Here is a 20,970-nt window from a genome sequence, read left to right as displayed (position 1 = left end):
GGACAGAGTGGTTAATGCGGACAGATTTGTGATGGATCATTCACAGGGTCCTAAGTTCATGGGGTCCTGCAGGTGAAAGGCTATCCCTCATCATTCTGTCCCACCATTAGGCAAGCATTCCCTTAGTAAAGCAGGTTTATCCCAACAGGGGTAGTGCATGGTGTTAGCAGACATTGGTATGATTTGAATGATCAGATCTTTTCATTGATCCTGAACATCCTAAATGGGATTAGGGGGATGGATAGAAAGGCTGCAATCCAGCCATGTGGCCCAGGGCCAGCCTTGGCTCAAGCCCTTTGATCAAGCCACCATGCCATGGGCCTGCTGGCAAGCTGTGCTCCCAAACAACCATGCCATGTTTCTGGAGAAAGAGAGCCAGGAAAGTGCCTGGCTGGAGCCTCATGTTGGCTGGGAAAACAGAGAAGGCGGAGTCCTCTCACATGCGTGGCCTTTTTGGTGAAGTTAGTGAGAGGCACTGGGGAGGAAGGGGAGTCACCTGAGGAGGTGCAGGCCCCCTCTCCTGGGGCAGACAGGGACCAAGTAGAGGGACCGATGAAGTGGGCCCTTTGTCCCCACCTTCCCGGAGCTTTCCCAAGAGCCCCTTCCCACTACTATCACTCCCTTAGGCTTACCTTTGCTCACCACAGGCTCAAATGACCTCTCTTCTGTCCCTCAAGAAACAGAATGAGGTTATGTCTGAAACTCACTGGGGACTGAGTCATTCAAAAGGGTTTCCTGCACAGGTAAGGGGTTAATATTCTGCACTGGTAAGGGCTTAGTATCTATTATTGATGTTTGATCCTGGGTTTTGCGAAGTGTATTCTAGGAGGTATTAGTCCCTAAGATTCCATGAAAGGGTTTATGATCAAATAAACGTTAGAAATTTGGAGAACTATATCTCCTTCCTAGAAATTCACAATGAGAATTAACATTTTTAAAGCTCTGAAAAGTCATGTAGCAAAGACGCCCAGCCTGAAACCATGGAATCCCCTTCACCCAGCAGAGTTTCACATCCACAAGGTGCTTTGGAGGCAATGAACTCATTCCCCACATGTGCAAACCACTTTTTAAATTATGCATAGCAACAATATAATTTAAATCTCTCATTTTCCAAATGTGATATTCTCAGTGTATTTTTTTCCACAAATGAAAAGTAACTGAATGAATTAGCTTACATATAGTATGAAAGACTCCTGGCGGCTATATTCATTTTACTGATAATTCTTTTTCAAAGAAGATGCATCTGAACTCAGAGTAGTAAAATTTTAGGTCCCATTGAAAAGCCTGGGCATCTATTTTGGGCCAGGGCCTTCTTTTCATTCCAGCACTCACTGTGGATAGGCTAAGTCAAGTTGCCTCTCTCATATTTCTGTTCCCTCAGTCTGTTTCAGAACCAAACCATGGCAGGAATGCTTCACTCCAGCACCAACAAGCCTAGTCAGGAATAGAGTAGAAGAGATTAACTCTTGAGACCCAACTGGGGCTTATACTGAGGATAGGGAAGGCCAGTGGGAAGCACTCTTGGAACCTCAGAGCCCCACCTTTAGGGAGTATCATGAGAGACATTGGGCTTAGCTGTTAACCAGTGGGGTATGTTCTTCAAAGTTAAAGAAAACCTGTCCTTGAAAGTTAAAAAAAAAAATCCAGGCTCACAAATGGGCAGCATTGCAGGGTGACTCAAGCTTGGACTTTGGCATCAGCCCTTGATTCAAACACAGATCTCGTCACTCTCCAGCTCTGTGACTATGCAGCAGTTACTGCCCCTCTCTGAGCCTCCACTTTCTCATCTGTAAAGTGAGGATTATAGAACCTGCTTCATAGTGAGTAGTAAGGATTGAATAAGACCCTGTGGTACATACAGTGCCTGAAACAACAATCAGTTGTCTCCCTATACACATATTCTCCTCTCCAGTCCCATATATTTATCCATATTCATACATATATGATGAGGTGATGATTTCCTTCATGAAAACTCTTTGCTTTCTAAGAGTTTTAATACTGAGATCACTTACTAGAGTCATTTCCAAATGTAAAGATCAAAGAGAAGGACTTATTAAAAACGCAGATTCCTACCCCCTCCCCTGCTCCTCTCATCTGGTTCTGAGGTCAGGGACAGGGCCCTGGACTCTGGACTGTTTCAAGCTCCCCAGGTGCATCCAATGCAGGTGCTTAGCAAGTACACTGGTAAACCCTGACTTGTTCATCCAAAGCACGATCATTTTAAATGTATTCACACACATGTGTACACCCACATTCTCAAGCAAAAGCCCAAGTCCACCTTCACAGGTGAGTAAAGTCAGTGGTCAAAGGTCATGTGAACCACTCACCCATCTTTCTGCCGATGAGGTATTAGGGCCCCCAACTGTGTCCAGCAAGTTCTCTAAGAGAAGCGATGTCACCCTCTCTAGTGAAGCTTCATAATGGGGAAGATGTTTAGGCCCTGGATAATAGGGGTGGGTGATGGGAACAGCATATAGTGGAGAAGGAACCAGCAGAAGCAAAGGCACAAGGCAGAAAAAGGCAAGGAGGGCTGGGGAGAGGTGGGGTGGGAGTTCTTGCCTATGGTGGAAGGAAGGAGGACCAGGATCTGGTTGGGGGTGGACTGTCAGGTATGTCATGAACATTTGTTTGGCCTCAGTCAGTGCACCATGGGAGCCAGAGCCTCTGAGGACAGTAATATATCTGGGATTCTGCGACTCAGAAAATGATACCCCAAAGTATGGCATTTTGGTGTGCTCAGTACTTTGAACAAAAGGACACTGGAAAGACCTCAGAAGCAGCCTCAGAACCATGGACTCTTGACTTTCTGCTTCCTATCTTTCACCCCTCATTCTCCCTCAAAGCAAGTCACAGAAACATAATTCCACTTCCCCTAAATGGGTCAGAAAAACTGAAACCCCCCTCCTCCAAAAAAAGCGATGAACCCTGGAAATATTACTCTGATCTCCTCCTGCCTTTCTATCTAGAAACTGGCCATAAAGAAATTCTCTGACCTACCCTTGTCTGATATTAGATCATAAGGCCCTCACTTCAGAAAGGGTCTGCATCATACCTAGAAGGAAGAAATGCTACACCAGAGAGGCCAAGAAGAATCTGAACAGACAGGCCTTGCTGGGTTTTCCCATTCAGCCTATTACTGTTGGATTATACCCTTTTTGTCCAGTACAAAAAGTACACAGCTTCATCAAACCTAAGCATAAAAAAGTTTTCCCTGGGTCTTGGGGTCTTCATTTTTGAAGTCTCCCATATCACATAAAAGTTTGATTAAATAAATGTGTTACACTTTTCTCCTATTAACCTATCTTTTGTTCTAGAGTGTGATGAAGAGGAACAATGTCACCCCTTTTCATCCTTAGGAGGACATGAACCAGGAATGCACTCCAACCATTGTTGAAAGGACAGATGAGGATGAGGAGAGGGACTCAGGTCCAAGTATTTCAAGGGAGAAGCAGGGAGAGACCCACATTAGGGATAGGGAGTGGTCACGGGAAGGAAGGGAAGAACAAGGAGGTGCTTGAAGGAGCTGCTGCTCTAGGTGGTGGGTGCACAAAGCTCACACAGGAGGCGAGGGCATAAAGATGGTTGTGGGTATGGGGAAGGGAGAGGACAAATACACACCACACAGCTCAGCAGTGGCAGAGGGAAAGGGGGATGCCAGAGGGAAGATCACATATTGGCATAAGCCTGTTGCACATGAGGTGACAGAGCAATGACTGCAAAGGCCGGCATCCTCTGTCTTCCTCACCGACTGCCACCCTCCAACGGCTAATCGTTACTCCCTTTAGGAGGCCATAAGCTGCTCCTGGCTAAGAAGGGAGGGAGGCCTGGGCTGGGACCAGAGCTGAGGAAGCAGTCATTGCCAGTTTTGAGGCTGGGAGATGATGATGTCACAAGGGATAAGGGGAGCAAGAGGAGGGTAGGGAGGGGAGAATGAGGGAGAAGAGAAAGGAGGAAGGAGAAGAAAGAATGGTGCAGGGAGAGGAAGGGAAAGGGGAGAGGTGAAGAGGAAGGGATAAGGGGTAGAGGAGAAGAGAAGAAGGGAAAGGAGGGGAAAAGGCAGGAGGAAAGGGAAGCAAAAAGGCAGGTAGAGGAACAGAAGGAAGAGGAGGGGGAGAAGAGAGAGAGAGGAGAAAAGAGCAGAGGAGGGGGAAGGAATGGGAGAGGGGAAAGCAGGGACGAGGGTAAGGCAAAGGGAGAAGAAAGAGGAGGAGAGGGAAGAGGAGGGAGAAAGACTAGAACAAGTAAATGGATGGGCGAGAGAAAGGAGAAGCTCCGAAAGAACACCTGCTCCTCACCAGCAAAGATTGAGAAAAGGTGCAGGTGGGAACTGTGCCCTGACTAGCCAGGGTTCACACCCCACAGCCAGAGCAATAGCACCTGAGACGGGCTCTAGGGGCTTTCTCTAGCCTCTGTTGTTTTCTTCTCCGAAGCACAGAAGGATTCATTTCAGAACAACAGGGAATTGAAGCAGAGCTAGTGCACACGCAGGAGGCTTATCCCAGGCCCTCTGCTGGGGGCAAGGAACAGATCCAGGTGGTAGGCTTAATCCTGTGTTAAGCACCTCCTCTGTCCTTATTCGAGCTCTTTCCAGGACAAGGATGAAGATGCCCTTCAGATCAGGTGAAATACTCAGCCAAAGTTCCATATCTGGTAAGTAGCAGAGGCAGAATTTGAACCCATGGAGTCTGTCTCCAGAGCCCTAAGGCCCTCCACACAAAAGGCAGCCCCTGACAGGGTTGTTACGCTAATAAAAAGACTATTTTATTAGCGCAATTACTTTTAACTCCTATTGTTTCAAAGCTCAATGGAAATGTTTTCTTTTAGTAAGGTCCATTGTTTTAAGCTTAAAAAACAATGTTTTCCAACTTAAAACTTCTCAAGAGCCCAGGTCCTTGGCCTCACCACAGACCCCCTGGCCTGGCAAGCTGGGGGTGTGGCCTGTGGCCTGGGCAAGCCGGGGGTGTGGCCTGTGGCCTGGGCAAGCCGGGGGTGTGGCCTGTGGCCTGGGCAAGTCGGGGGTGTGGCCTGTGGCCTGGGCAAGCCGGGGCTGTGGCCTGTGGCCTGGGCAAGCCGGGGGTGTGGCCTGCGGCCTGGGCAAGCTGGGGGTGTGGCCTGTGGCCTGGGCAAGCCCCGGGCATCGCCTGCCTGTGGCTGGGTGTGAGTGTGAGCACTGGGGACTCTGAGCCTTCTCTTTACAGTGCCCCTTACACGTGGAATTGTTTAATGATCTATAACTATTGTTAATTGTTGTTCCCATCCTCCCGGATCAGAAACTCTGCAGGGCCTGAGGTAGTTCTTTTGTGTCCTGTTCTCCATTGCTGGTGTCTCTGTCCTTTGCCCGTCAACATCATTCACAGTCAGCCAGCCAGTATTTATCAAGCACATATCAGTGCCAGTGCCTGTGATGGATGCCAGACATTTCTTTCATCCGCCTAGTATTCAAGGAGCATTTATTGATCTTCTAGTATGAACCAGGCCAGTGGCCAGGCACTGAGGCAATCGTTGGTAAATAAAAGAGGCAAGTTACCTCTCATCACAGATTTTGTTTTTTAACTTCACCGTCTTGCAGGTGTCATTGTCCTGATTTTATAAACAAGAAGAGTGAGGTTCAAACATAGTGAGCAGGTTGTTCAAAAAACACCCCTAAGAAGTAACAAGGCCAGGACTCATCTCTTCCCTGCTCAACCCTGCCTCTCCTCCTTGCTGGGTCGAGTGGCAAGCAGAGGGAGAACCTGCAAATTAACTGGAGAAATGGGAAGACCCAAAGTCAATGCTTTATGTGTTTCTCATTCAAATGAAAGAGTTCCCTGTGATCCACTGGCCACAGAGGAATGATATTCTATTTGTAACATGCTCTACACAGTGCTGGCATGTTTCAGTCACCCAATAAATGGTGGCTAAAACAATAGTCTATCATTACTGTCTTGTTTTAAACCAAAATGGGGTCATATCGCCCTAGTGCAGTGGTTCTCAACCAGGGACAATTTTGCCCCCCAGAGGACATTCAGCAATGTCTGGAGACATTTTCAGTTTTCAGAACCGGGGGTGGGGTGCTACTGGCATCTAGTTGGTAAAGGCCAGGGATGCTGCTAAACATCCTACGACATGCAGGACGGCCCCAAACATCACCAGTGCAGAGAATGAGAAGCTGATGTTGTGGAGCCTTTTCCTGGATTGTTGATTATTCTTTGATAACATTATTTTCAGTGAACACAGAGTGATTGACCACATGGCTGATGACTTCCTGGAATAAATTGGATAAAAAGACCTTTTTTTTTTTGCCTTATAATCCAAGTATAGGATTAATCTTACCCCAACTTAAGAGACTTCTGGACAGTTGAGTTGTCTACAAGATTTCCTCCTCGAAGGGCTCTGGGTGTTGCCATCGTTTGGCTCATTCCACTTTTCCTGGGTCTTGCTGACTCTCAGGGAGCCTGGAAGAGCTGGACAAAACCTGCTTCTTTACAGAAAGAGTGAGGTTCCAAGGATTTCAGTACAATTTTGTAAAGGTCACTCTCTCTAAGTTCTTTCTCTCCCACATCACAGGCCCAGAGGCCCTTTCTTCAGCCTGTTGTGACCTTTGGGGAATGTTAGTGCACTTCTAGCTCATGGAAACCCCGGAAGCTAGTGCTGTGTGACATGAGCCCAGCCAGATTAGAACGATTTCAAATCTTTGTAGGATTAAAGAACAATGGCCTTGTCAGAAATGTCAGGATAATTAGAAAAAATAGTGCTGCTTTCCCTAATCAGGACCCAGGAAGCAGTTCCATTTTCTCTAAAACCTGAGAAAATGGAAGGCCTACAGGGTCAAACTCTAACCCCTGATACTCCACCTTGGCCAGAAGTGGGAGTCCTCAGTTTATCATCTGCCAATTACACCTCAATAAAGCATTTATTTTTATTTTTTTAAGTCAAGACCATGAGGGGAACCTGGTTATCTCTGGCTAGAGGGATAAGGAGTGCAATAAAAGTCACAGAACTGAAGTCGTGAAAGCGTCAGTGGTCATCTGACACCACTCCCTCCCCTCTGTGAGAAGCCAGAGAAGGGGCCTGCTAAGATCGCTCAGTGATGGGGAAAGCTGGGACTCAAATTCAGATTTTCCTGTCTTGTGTTCCAGACCTCTTTCCAAGGACAATGAGGTCTAAGAAAAACAGCCATCTCACCGAAAGCCAAGCGGCCCTCTCTCAGGCTCTCATGCTTTCCAAATCGGGAGACGTTACAAAGCACGGCCCTGGGTTCAGGGTAACTGAAAGGACCACCTGACATTTACAAAGCGTCTGTCCATTTTTATGGCACTTTCGTATTTGTTATCTTATATAATCTTTATAGGAACCAGGATGGAAAGGTTGTATCAAAATCTCAATGGCCGATGAGGAAACTGAGGCACAAAAAGGTCAATTGGATGTTTCCTGGTCCAGGTAGCTAACAGAGGAGCCAGCACTTTGATGCCGTTTGCCCAACCCTAGTCCCCAGACATTCCCCCGCTCCTCTGGGTGTCATATCTGTTGCCTGAATTCCAAGCTCCCTTTTCAGAAAGATCCCACTGGTGGCCATGTGGAGGCTGAATCGTGCCCCAGTTGGCCTGTCTCAGTACTCAGGGCCCAGGATCTGCGTTCAGGGCTTGAGGGACTAAGGATTCTCTCTAGGAGTCTCAGCTTTGACAATGAGTCATCTTTTGAAAGTACATATATGGTAATGAAGGTAGCCATTTTTGAGTACTTACTGTGTGTTAGGCACAGAACTAGACCCCTCCCATGCATTTGCTCATCTAGTCCTCACAATAACTCAGTGGGGTAGGTAACATTTTTATCCCCATCTTACAGACAAAGCTCTCTGATGCTCAGAACACTCAAGGAACCTGTCCACATTTCCCAGCTTGGAGCAGCAGAGCCTGCAGTAAACCTAGATCTGAAAGACCCCCTTGCATTAAGCAAGTGCTGGTTAATGTCCTACAATAGGACTGTTATGAGCACCACATTTCATAGTGCAGGAGAGAAGAGCATTGGCTGATGGGGCTTTCTCAGGAATTCCATGTCAGATAAGCTTGTGTTTGTTAAGCATTCATTGGTGGCAGAGCCCTCTCCAGGCTCTGGGATCTGAGCTGCCACCCAAGGCAGAAGCAGAGGCCCAGCGCCCTTTGAAATCCTGATTCTCCTCAGCTTCTTCTTTCTAAGCTCCAGGATGTGAAAATGATACATGTGGGAATAGTGGGCCCCACTGTATTCAGGCTTGTGTTCTCTTTATGGGTGGGCAGTGGGTGGGCATGATGCCAGGAGGGAACAATGCCAAAGAGAACAGGTTCTTGTGTGCCCTGGAGATGGGCTCTGGGTGGGTGAGCAGGTCAGACCCTGAGAACAGGCACTTGAAAACAAAGAGAAGGAAGAAGGGTTTTTAGGTTCTGCCTCTGTCATGGTTTTCTGGATGCCAGGAGAAATTATTGGTGAGCATCCAGCTGGACCTCAATCAGTGCTGCTAACTCTCTGGAACCTGCCATTTTGCTCCTATTCACTTGTCTTTCATTTTTTGCCATACATCACCCTGCTTTGAAAAGAGACCTCTAGCTGACTGCACAATGACATCCCTGCTCAGGCAGTCTCTCAGCTCTGCCCTGCCTCTCCTCTGCAATATTTCCTCTGATGCAGTGGCCAAGGCAGGCCATCCTCAATCTGGCTGAGCCCCCAGCTCCCAACCACAACTCTTTCCCTCCCTGCTTTCAACTCTGCTAAATAAGAAAGCCGGCTCAGGCATGGTATGAGGGATACTATTGTGCCCTGCCTCTCAAAAGCAATGGGCACCACTCTAAGAACCAGTTGGCATGGCGACTGAGCCAGGAGGTTGCTTTCAAAATGAGCAATTTAACGTAAAATGATCCTTGCATTTTTAACTGAATGTCACATTCCCATAATTGTAGGGACAACTAATTGGGTAATTGTTCAAAATGTCTTATTTCTGTTCTCATTCCACTGAATGTGTATGCATGCAAGCACACACAAACACACACACACACACACACACACACACACAGAGTCACACTCAAAATAGGCCGAATTACTAATGCCATAGTTACCAATGACCAAAATTATGAAGAGTTTGGCCTCAATGCTGGACAATTGGTGGTTGTTAATTCATCAGCGTCATCACTACCTAATTATTCAACCCAAGACACAGGTCCTAGAAGCTTCCACATTCCCCTCCTCTCATACGGAGGATGTTTGTGACATTCAAGACGTCAAACCTGTACTCACACACACCCACTCCAACAGAGGGGAAATATGCCTGGTCAGGGGACTCTGGCTTAGGAAGGTTATGGCACAGCTCTGCCTATGTTTTTGAATTCTGAAGCTCCAGCCTAAGCATGTGTCTAGGGTTTCTTGTATATCCATCTTTTTCAACATTAACTCCGTGAAAAGCACACACGTTGTCAACTGAGACAAAACTGCCTATTTGTTCTGAGTTAATCCTGATTCCATGGCATGCATGCTTGGTGCCTGAACTAGAACCCAGCTCTTTGAATTCACTGCTTTGGTATACTAGTTGCCACAAAATATTTTCTTGTCGTAAACATTGTTTCCAAAGCTCTAGTCTGGTGAGCAATTCCTTTTTGCTGGGTTCCTATGTTAAACGGACTTTAGAGAGACAGTATCTACCATACCTCTGGACAGACTGTCCTTTCAAAAGAGCATGGAGGACTGGTTAGCTCATCTTAGTTTTTAAAATCTAAATTTCTGCTCTGAATAAGATAGAAGTAACCAAATGTGCTCAACTTGTGTTTCAGCCTGGGCCAGCAGGCTGAGTCTACTGTTTAATTGTGCTGAAATCCAGAGATGAAAAGCTGGTAACCAAGAGTCCGTCACCCGGAGTGGGTAATGGAAACCCCCTCCATCTCAGATGACAGACAGCATTCTGACCTTTTACTGCTGATTGTGAGCCTTTTGAGTGCAAAGCACTCTTTTGTTCTGATTTTCTGGCAACTGTTTAATCATGCTCTATTCATAGAAATTACAGTAAAATTCTCTTATTTCTCACATATCGAACAAGATAATGCACATGGAAATCAAGTTCTGGAAACGAATAATGAAATCCTAAGCCTCCCAGCAGTAGTGAAATCCTCAAGTGTGCTGAAGGCTAGGTATGTAGGTACAGATTGGGAGGCATGGGAGACATTCATCTTGCCACAAACATTTTCAAGTACATTTGCCCTCAACCCAAGGTCCAATCATCAATAAAATGAAAGTCCAATTTTAACAGCGCAATGCAAGAACTTTGAGTAGGGAACTGGCATTCACTATCTTTAATGTACATTATTTTATTTGATCCCTAAGATGGCCCTATGATGTATGTTCCATAAACTCCATTTTATGGACATGGGAACGGAGGTTAGGGATGAGAGACAATTCCCCAAGGCTGCCTAGTCAATAAGCTGCTGGGTGCTGCCTCTTAGGACTCCATTCTAATTTTCAAAACATTTCAACTGCCACAACTCCAGTGTCCCATCAGCTGCCTGTCCAGCTAGTCATAGGTCGCTTCAGGCCAAGCAGCTGTTCCTGAGACAACCTGAGGGCTCATGGCTGAAGAACTGTCCTAAGGACAGGCAAAATGTTTGGCCACTCTAACTAAACATCACCCAGTCTCCTTTCTTCCGGTCTTCCTTATTCCACAGTGCTTTGGGTACCTCAAAAGCCTCTTGGCTCAAAGAAGGCAGATACACAGACAATCTTTCTTTCTTTCTTCTTTCTTTTTTTTTAAAGAGGGCAAAGCGTTTTTGTTGTTGTTTTAAATAAAAATCATACATATTTGATGTAAAAGGTAAAAAACTTCAATGCAATATAGAGAAGTGCAGAGAATGACAAAAGATTAGAACATTGATACCATCTTAGCAGACACCCAGTTGGGCACTTTTCCAAAGAGAAGCACGTGATCACAGGTGTGCAGAAGACCTCGGGAGGGTCTTCCCTTCCATGCTGTTCCATAACCTGATTATTCCCACTCAGAATCGAAAATGCAGGTATAATTCCTTCTTTTTTCAACACTGAGTGGTATTCCACTTCATAAATTTCCAACCAATCCCTGACTGTATACATTATTTTTGTTACCTATCACAAACAACAGTAGAACAAACATCCTTAAAAATATATAGTTGTGATCTCTTTGTTTCTTGTATGTCTGTGATTATCTCCCTAACCATAAATTCCCAAAAGCAGTGAGTTAACAAAAAATCTAAGATCTTTTCTTTCTTTTCTTTCTCTTTCGTTGTTATGAAAATCTGGACAAAAACCAGCTGCCTCAAAATGACCAGAGGAGATTTTTCTCCTATTCCTGGGGTTTTCCTCTGGGGGAGTTCTTCGTCTATTCCTTACCTGCTACATATTGCTTGCTTTCATATTTGTGATATATACCTTTATATTTTGCTCATTAGAATGTAGGTGACTCTGTAAAACTTTCTTTATGGACTGCATCCTACTGTTCCTAAAGTCTGTTTGTCTTCTCCAAGTTCTAGAGGCTGGGGTAATTCAAGTCTATCAATTTTTTTGTAGCCTCAGGGTGCAGTAGGGAGGAGAAGAGCTCATTTATAAGTGACATGAAGCCTGAAGGACTTTGTCTCTCTCTCTACTGGGATTTTAATAAAGTCCACAAGCAGCTCCCCTAAGGCTTTATAATGGTGCTTCTATTCAGGAAAAGAACCCCGGTACCAGTGAGCCCTATATCCACTGAGGTCTTTCTGGGATAGTTAGGGGCTTTTATTTAAGACTTTTCATTTTGTTTTGTTTTTTAATTTTCTACAGAATGCCTGTTCATTATGCTTGTTCATTACATACTGTTGCCAGATCTAGCTGTCCGGATTCCAAGCCTGGCCATTATAGCCTGACCCTCATGTACACCTCTGGATGGTCCCCAGGAGCCAGAAAGTCTGAAGTAATCACAGGTAACCAGGTGGCCACAGAAAGAAGTGAAACAACTTGTTCCTGCCTCAACTAATTACTCTCCCCCTGCAACTTGCAACCTGCAACCATTGTTCCTGCTCAGCCTTGCAGAATTTCCCCCCTGAACATTGGGTTTCTCAGGACCTCTACCCCAGTAACTATGTCATTTACCACACACTCCCCTCTACTTGCAACCGATAACCCCACCCCTATGATCATGCCTGTTTGTCATAGATGACCCCTACCCTGTGATCATGCATCCTGTGATGCTCTCCCCCCTCCCTAAAATAGATTACCACCTTCAGCTGACCACTTGCCCCAACCTATAAAACCAACTCCTAACCCACCACCCTCCCCTGACTCTCTTTTCAGCCTCAGCCTGCCTGTACCCAGGTGAATAAACAGCCATGTTGCTCACACAAAGCCTGGCTGGTGGTCTCTTTACATGAGTGACACACCTAACATTAGCCATCATCATCATCTTCATCCCAGGACTCCCAGTTAAATTTGGATTTCAGAAAGACAAAAAATAATATTTTAGTATAGGTATGTCCCAAATATTACATAAGGTATCCGCTAAATTACTCATTGTTTATCTGAAATTCATATTTGAGTATGTATCCTGTATCTAAGCAGGCAGTCTTACCTCAGTTCCTTTCTCTCCAGAGTGGGGCATAGTTGTCTCAATTCTCAGAATTTCTTTCACTTACCTTCTTCGATCAGAATAGCTTATTGGAAACTTTTACCAGTCATGTTAAGTCAAGCTGGACTTCATTTCATTATTCAATCGCCACTTTTTAAACTTCATAGAATGAAGTTGTGCCCCTTTTCTTAACTGGCTGCTGCTTGGGTGGGGGTAGGGGTGGGGCTGGAGGAAAGGAGCTGGTTTAATCTTTTTTATTATTGTTTAAATTCTTTAATTAAGTACTCCTGAAGGGCAAACGTGCAGTCTAACTTCATTCTCTATCCAAAGCGCAGAAACTCTATTATTTATAGTAACTTTTTGAAAATGTAAAAGATCTAATCCGTAACCCCTAACAAATCTCCTTGAAAACCTATTTTCTCTTCTTCCTAAATCTTGTCGTATACTCCACTCTCACTGAGGCCCCTTCACTAGCTAAAGGCCCTCAAAATTCTCTCTACTCCCAGCCATCTCAACATCTCCCCTCATCTCCTCCCTTCCTTCTCTTAAATCTCTATTCTACAGACTGACTTCCTTCCCTAGAGGCTAAGTTCTTTCTCTTTCTTCTTTCTTTTATACTCTCTTGTCCTTCTCTACTCAATTAGTTCCACAAAAACAACTTCAAACTCCTGATGTGGGGTGGGGCAGAGAGGAATGGAGGTAGGAATAGAATTGAAGCAGGTGGAAAATTGGTGGGTATTCTCATGGGTGGACTGAGGGAGGAAAATGTCTTTGAAATCTTTTATGCTAATAATTGATCATTGATATCCCATCTCACAGTGGTGGGCTTCACAGTTAAGGGGTTCAAGGACACATAGCCAGTCAGGGACATAGCTTAAACACGGATCTTTGGATTCCAAAGCCTGAGCACCTTCTATTTCATGATGCTGCTTTTCTCACATTTTAGACACACATTGTAGTAGAGATATTCATTTAACCTTCACTAACTGATGGCAGGTGTAGCGGGTGTGGCGATGGATTCCCCAACATCTAGTCCTCCCTCTACAGTATTAATTTGCCATGGTTGTCATAACAAAGTACCACAAAGTGGGTGGTTTAAACAATAGAGCTGTATAGTCTCACAGTTTAGAAGATACAAGTCCAAGATGAAGGCATTGGAGAGACTGGTTCCTTCTAAGGGCTGCTCCATGCTGCTTTTCCAGGATTCGTCATGCTTTTGCTCCTGCTGCATCACCCCAAACTCTGCCTTCATGTTCCATGTTCTCCCCGAGTGAGTATCTGAATTTGCCCTCTATATAAAAACACCAGTCATAGCAGATTAGGGGGCCACCCTACCTCATTAAGACCTCATCTTAACTCATAACAACTGCAATGAGTCTATTTCTGACAAAGCTCACATTCTGAGGCACTGGGGGTTAGGACTTGAAATATGAATTTCGTGGTGGAAAACAATTCAACTCATAGCAACCAGAAGAGATTGATGAGGCCAATTATGTTCTTCCCTTCTTGCTAGTCACTGGTTTAGAAGTGGGCATGTGATTTAGGAATAACCAATGAGATTTGTGTGGAAGACTTGCAGAATCTCATAGGAAAGGCTTCCTGGGTCCTAAAGAGTCACACAAATAGGTTTCTTCTCGAAGCATTGTCAAGTCTGGGTGTGATATCTACAAATGCTGCAGCCATAAGCTCCCCATCCTCAGGATAAAGCAACACGGAGATGCACCCAGAACAGAGAGAATCACAGAGTAGCCAAGTGCCCCGATGATGTTTTCCAGATGCCCCCACCTGTGGAATTCTTATCATATTAACTCACAGGTTTTCCTATTTCTTAAGCCACCTTGAGTCAGGATCTTCTGTTATCTGCAACCAAAAGCATTCTAAGTGATACCAACTAAAAAGACACCACAAAGTAGGTAAAATATAATATTGTTCAAAGTTCATTCAGCCCTTAAAAATGATACAAATCATGATTGGCATTATTTTGAATTTAGTACATAAAGTGAGACCAATGAACATATTATGCTATCTATACCATTTTAAATTTTCTTAGCTCAAGTTTGCAACAACAGAAAAAGCACAGTTGTTTTCTAACTTGAGTGTGCATCAGCATCACCTAGGGGGCTTATTGAAACAGATTGCTGAGCCTCACCTGCAGAGTTTCCAATTTAGGACATCTGAGGTGAAGCCTGAGAATTTGTATTTCTAACCAGTTCCCTGATACTGCTGGTCAGCATACTACACTTTGAGAACTACTGGGATACTAAAACCTTTGTGTAGCCAAAACAGCCTGGGATATGTGATCCTTGTCTGTGTGCAGGGTCTTAGAAACAATTGTAAAAATAATCATCATTATGGAGTATCCGCCACATGCAGACCACTGCACTGAATGTTTGGCATTCCTTTAGTCACTTCTCACACTGACTCTCATATAGATGGGGAAACTAAGGCACAAAAGCTAAGCTACTTGTGTAAGGGAAAGAGCCATGATCCAGACCCAGTCCTTTGTGACCATATGGTCTTTTTACAAAATATTTGCACATCAGAGACAAAATACTGGTCTAGGTAGAACTTGGGATTGATGCAGCAGGACAGCTGGGAAATTACTGTGTACTGCAGCTTAAAGAAAAAGGGCGTCTCTGGCTGAAATCAATCACCCTCAGCCTGGGAGGTGAGTGGCTCTTCACTTGTTCTTTCCCCTGAGGCAGCTCAGCCTCCTGCTGGAAGAATCTGCCTTGGAGGAGGAAGCCATAGGGCTGACAGTGGTACTCCACCATTTCCTCCCCCACGCAGTGGGTGCAGCTGGCGGGTGGAGGCCTGTGCTGCCAGCCACACCCCATGCCTCCTGAACGTACCTTGCCTCTTGCTGCCACACAAGTCAGGACTGGCACCTCATTTTCCACTGCAGAGACAAGGCATTGCCTCCTGGAGGCCAGGGGGAGGATAGGAGGAAATCCAGGGAAGCAGACCCTGTCAGTGTCTGGTGAGTCCCAGGAACCACTCCCTGAATGGGCAGTTTATTACCATGTGAAATGTCTTAATCATCACAGGGAATACAGACAAGGAAGGCAAGTCCATGCTGGATTCCTTACTCAGCAAAACAACCCCAATCGTGTAAATCCTCCAAGAAGCCAGCTGAGAAGTTAGTTGTTGTTGTTGTTGTTGTTGTTGTTGTTGTTGTTGTTTTCATTGCTTTGGCATTTGAACCTGACAGAAATCATAGGACATTATTCCTTGAAGAAGCTGAGATATGGCAACAGGTCACTATTCATTGGAAGCTATTGATAAACCTGAGGTGTCACAGGAGAGCAGAGATTGGCACCTCTGACTAAGAACATTTGGGGACTGGACCCTGAGAAATGATTTTCCTTCAAAAAAGGACAGTGTCCCCACCCACCACACAAAACTTTGCTGGGTAGGGGGTTGTGCAGGGAGGTAGGGGGAACAGGAACCACCTCGACTTTATCATCTTTCTCCTCCCAACAGACTCTTTTTCTAAGGCCCTCTTTCCACTGAGGGATGGACCACAGACCCAGGCCCAACGTCTTTGAGGATCTCACTCCTCCCACAATCTTTCATATGCAACTGCTTGTTGAACTCTGCTGACTTGTCATTTCTGGGTGGGAGTCCTAGAATGAATGAGCTGAAATTGGCACCCATAGCAATCATCTGACCCAAGCTATTCACTTTAAAGAAGACTCCCAGGAAAGGAAATTAACTTGCCCAAGATCACATGAAATGGTTATGGCTAAGGTATGCCCAAGAAAGACCCCACTGTGGGCTGGTGCTGGGAAGAAGCTGGCTAGGGGACACATCTGGCCCAGCTTAGGTTTCCTACATTTCCTGAGGAAGTGAGGCAGAGGGGAGGAGCAAGACACACGTCAATGAGGGTCAAGGGGAAGAAACCAAGTGGGATGGAAATTAATCTTCCTCTTGTTTTACTTTGGTTCTGGGAGCTGAGGTACAGTAAGCTCAGTTTAACTCTCACTCTTCTCAGGACTAGATTTTTAACCTTATTTTACTGATGAGAAAATTGAAGCCCAAAGAGGTTAAGTAATTTTCCCAATAATACGTAGTTTATACCAAGCAGAGTCAGAATGAAAAGCCAGGTCTCTGCACAACTCTCTTATGTTCACACCTCCTTCTCTAACCAACCCCCAACCCCACCCCTCACAAGGTCAAACCAGGATAACCAAACCAACCTCCTACCAGGTACTCCACCTTGGAAATCTCTGCACTTAAGGCCACCTCTACATCACCACTACATTGGCTTTCCCAGAACTCTCTTATTTAAAGTAGTCAGAATGTTGAATAGGTAGGATTATGTAATATGCAGACTTTCACGTCTGCCTTCTTTCACTTAACATAGTGTTTGTGATAGTCCTCCATGATTTTGTTCACTCCTTTTTTTTTTTTTTTTAACTGAGTAACATTGCATTGTATAGACATAGTATAGTTTGTTTATCCATTCACCAACTTGTGGGCATTTGGGCTGCTTCAAAGTTTTTGGTTATTATGAATAAAGCTTCTATAAACATTTCCATCCAAGTCTCTGTGGACATATATTTTCACTTCTCTTGCATAAATACTTAGAAGTGGAATTGCTAAAAATTTCATTAAGTATATGCTTAACTTTATAAGAAACTGCCAAACTGTTTACCAAAGTGGCCTTACTATTTTGCATTCCTGCCAATAGTGTATGAAAGTTCCATATCTTTGTCAGCACTTGGTCTTGTCTTTTAAATTTTAGTCATCTAATGAATATGTGGTGATGTTTCATTGTGGGTTTTTTGTTGTTATAGTTTTTTTGTTTGTTTGTGACAGAATGTTTCTCTGTCACCCAGGCTGACGTACAATGGCATGATCTCAGCTCACTGCAACCTCTGCCTCCCAGGTTGAAGTGATTCTCCTGTCTCAGCCTCCTGAGTAGCTGGGAATACAGGTTTACGTCACCACACCCACCTAATTTTTACATTTTTAGTAGAGATGGGGTTTCACCATGTTTCCCAGGCTGGTCTTGAACTCTGGACCTCAGGTGATCTGCCTGCCTTGGCCTCCCAAAGTGCTGGGATTATAGGTGTGAGCCACTGCACCCAACCTTCATTGTGGTTCTAACTAATGATGGTGAGCAATTTTTTATGTATATATTTGCCATCTGAATATGTTCTTTAGTGAAGTATCTGTTCAAATCTTTTACCCATTTTTAAATTTGGGTTGTCTTTTTATTACTGAGTTGTAAGAATTCTTTTATATATTCTAGATATAAGTTCTTTGTTGGAAATACGTTTTGCAAACATTTTCTACCGGTGTAGAGCTTGCCTTCTCATTTTCGTAACGATGACTTTTGAAGATACTGTCTTTTGATGAAGTCCAATTTAATAAATGTTTTATTTTATAACCATCCTTTTTGTATCCTATTTAAGAAATCTGTCTAACACAAGATCACTAAGACTTTTTCTCTCTTATCTTCTATAAGCTTTACAGTTTGCTCTTACATTTAGGTCTATGGTCTATTTAATTTTTATATGTAGTGTGACAAAAAGGTCAAGTTTTAAAATTTTGCATAAAGATTTCCAATTACCAACCCTTCTATTTTTTGAGGCTCCTGATAACGCTTCAAAAAAAAAATTGTTATGCCAAAACAGAATTTTTAAATATTGTGACATATTTTAAATGTCCACAGTTAATATGTTAATTCTCTTAACCCAAAAGTTATGAGGGCACACTGATTGTATGTACAATCTCATTTGCTAAAATTATCTAACCATTTTTGGAGACAGAGCCCACCCCCACCTGCCCTGCGAGATCCCCAACTCTGCTTCCTTGAGGTAACTTTCTCTGCATTCTCCAGTAGGGCTGAATTGCCTGCAGGGGCTCACGAGATGGCCCTTGGTACTTAATACAACAGCTACTGCTTGTGGTGGGCCTACTGCTTTACATGTAGGTGTTACACACATAAATATCCTGTAACATGCACAAATGTAACATATGATTCTCACAACAAATAACATGTTACTATTCTTGCTTTACAGTCAAGAAAACTAAGCCCCAAAGTTGTAAGTGCCTTGCCCAAGACCACTAGATAAGGAAAAAGCAAAGGAGCTGGGATTTGAGCCCAGCTGTGCAGGGACTGGAGCCCTACTCTCCATACCTGACCATCTTCCACATATCCAGGCTCAATACCCATGATACTGTTCCTGTGAGTTCCTGAACTCCTGGTTATGTGACCATTTCAGTTGGACGGAACTGGCCTTTGTCATTTTTATGGAAATAAAAGAAAGGAGGTTTTCCTCAACAAATGGAGGATATAAAACAAGATTATAGGAGAAATTTTTCCTCAGGCTTTGACTTTAAAAAGTTTCAAACATACAGAATGCGGAAAGAGGAACACTTACATGATACACCTAGATTTAATAACTGTTAACAATTTTGCCACATTTACTGTACTCAGTGGACTACACATTTTTCAGAATTATTTGAGAATGAGTTGCAGACATCAAGACACTTCACTCCTAAACACTTAAACGTGTGTCTCCTAAAAACAAGGATATTCTTCTACAGAATGGTGATACCTAAGAAAGGGCAATACTTAAATACTTTAGTAATACTTATTACTAAATAATACTATCAATAATTCTAATAATACTAAAGTAATATTTAAGAAAATCAATAATTCCTAGCGTCTAACGTTCAGTCTAAATTAAAATGGCCTCGATTGTCTCTAAAATGACTTTTTGAAAAAAAGCAGGATCCCATCAGAGATTGACACTTTGTCAATCTGCATAAGGACACCAGTCATAGTAGATTAGAGGTCTACCCTACCCCATTACGACTTCATCTTAACTAATAACATCTGCAATGAGCCTTTTTTCCGGAGAAGCTCACACTCTGAGCTACTGGGGGTTAGGACTTGAACATATGAATTTTGTGGAGGAACACAATTCAGCACATAGCAACCACAGGAGATTGATATTGTTATGTCTCTTTAGCCTCTTTTAATTGACAACATCCTCACCACTTTTGTTTTTTGTTTTTATGATATTGAATAGTACAGGCCAATTTTCTTGCAAATAGTCCACATTCTGGATGCGTCTCATTTTTTCCTACCCTCGCAGCCTCTCAGTGACTGGCTGAGCCCAGGGAAGCAGAGCAGGAGGAATTATGTGAATTTCATGGTAAATAAAAGTTGTGATGTGTGGAGAGTCAGAATGATGCCTTGGCAGAGAGCAGGACAAGCATTCAGGAGACCTGGCTTCAAAGCCCAACCACTACCTAACAGTTGTCTGCCTCCTTGGACTTCCCCACCAACCCACCATGTATAATGGGGGACATGCCCAGGTGATGTACATGGTTAGCAAATGCAACTTAGGGAAGGACTCAAAAAGGGATAGGAGCACATGAAAGGACACAAAGGTCAACTTGAAGGCGACCCCATTGACCAAGACCGGAACAAATTGAGAAGTAAACAAGCAAAGTATTGCATTATAATTCATAAAATAAATATCCATGAATCTTTATTGATATAAAAATAAAAATTGCAAAAATAAATTGGGAAGAAAGGATAGTTCTTACAGAAGAATTACAATTAATAAATGCAGATTAAATGGGAAAATATTTTTTAAAGTCACCATTAGCTAACACCACAGTAATAATTATTACAGGCAAAATCTATCAATGGATGCTCAAATTTGTATGAGAAAGTTTGAGGAAAAACAAAATACTTGCATAGTCTCAAAATATGTCCTTTAAGATATTCACTAATTATAAAAAGAAAAATAGTAACTTTACAGTGGAAAAAGATGTCACTTTAACCAAATGATCAAGGTTAATTATCACCAGTAATAAGACTTATTGACATCATGCACTCCCTGATTCATAGGCTGAGAAGGTCATATCACTGTTGTATGCCTGCCAAAAATGCATAGCCTCAATTCAATAGTGAGAAAACATCTAGTGAAACCCAATTGACAGTTATTCTGCAATTTAACTGACTTGCCTTCTTAAAAGTAGCAAGGTCACAAAAGGCAAGGAAAGGCTGGAAAGACTGAGGAAATGTCACAGATTGGACGCGACCAAGGAGCCATGGCAACCAAATGGGATGTGAGATCCAGTTAGTGAAAGAACTAGTGAAATTCACATTAGGCCTGTTATTTCATTAATAGTAATTAATAATACTCATCATAACATCAGTAATAGCACCCATGTTCATTTCATGGTTTTGATCACCGTACTATTAGTTACTTAAGATGTTACTTTAACATTTAGGGAAACCAAGCAATGCATATATGAGTGCTCGCTGTACATTTTTGAAACTTTTCTGTAAGTTAAATTTTATTTCAAAAGAAAAAGTTAAAAAAAAAAAACCAGCTGCATGTGTAAGTAAAGTTGAAAGTCTCCTAGCCACTGTG

The 20,970-nt window shown here is 43.5% G+C and overlaps 1 long non-coding RNA gene across 1 annotated transcript in view; it reads right to left on the bottom strand.

Moving 5' to 3' along the window:
• Window positions 1-5,437: 5,437 nt before the first annotated feature.
• The window catches only part of LOC135275855 (uncharacterized), a 47,497-nt gene continuing 31,964 nt past the window's right edge, over window positions 5,438-20,970 (bottom strand). The window contains exon 4 of the long non-coding RNA XR_010343416.1: window positions 5,438-5,743. This is a non-coding gene — a long non-coding RNA (uncharacterized LOC135275855). The remainder of the gene's footprint in view (window positions 5,744-20,970) is intronic.

Source organism: Aotus nancymaae, unplaced genomic scaffold (assembly GCF_030222135.1).
Source record: "Aotus nancymaae isolate 86718 unplaced genomic scaffold, 86718_ANA_hifiasm-v0.15.2.pri h1tg000019l, whole genome shotgun sequence".
NCBI classification, from domain to species: Eukaryota; Metazoa; Chordata; class Mammalia; order Primates; family Aotidae; genus Aotus; species Aotus nancymaae.
This window is presented reverse-complemented; position numbering and strand designations above follow the sequence as displayed.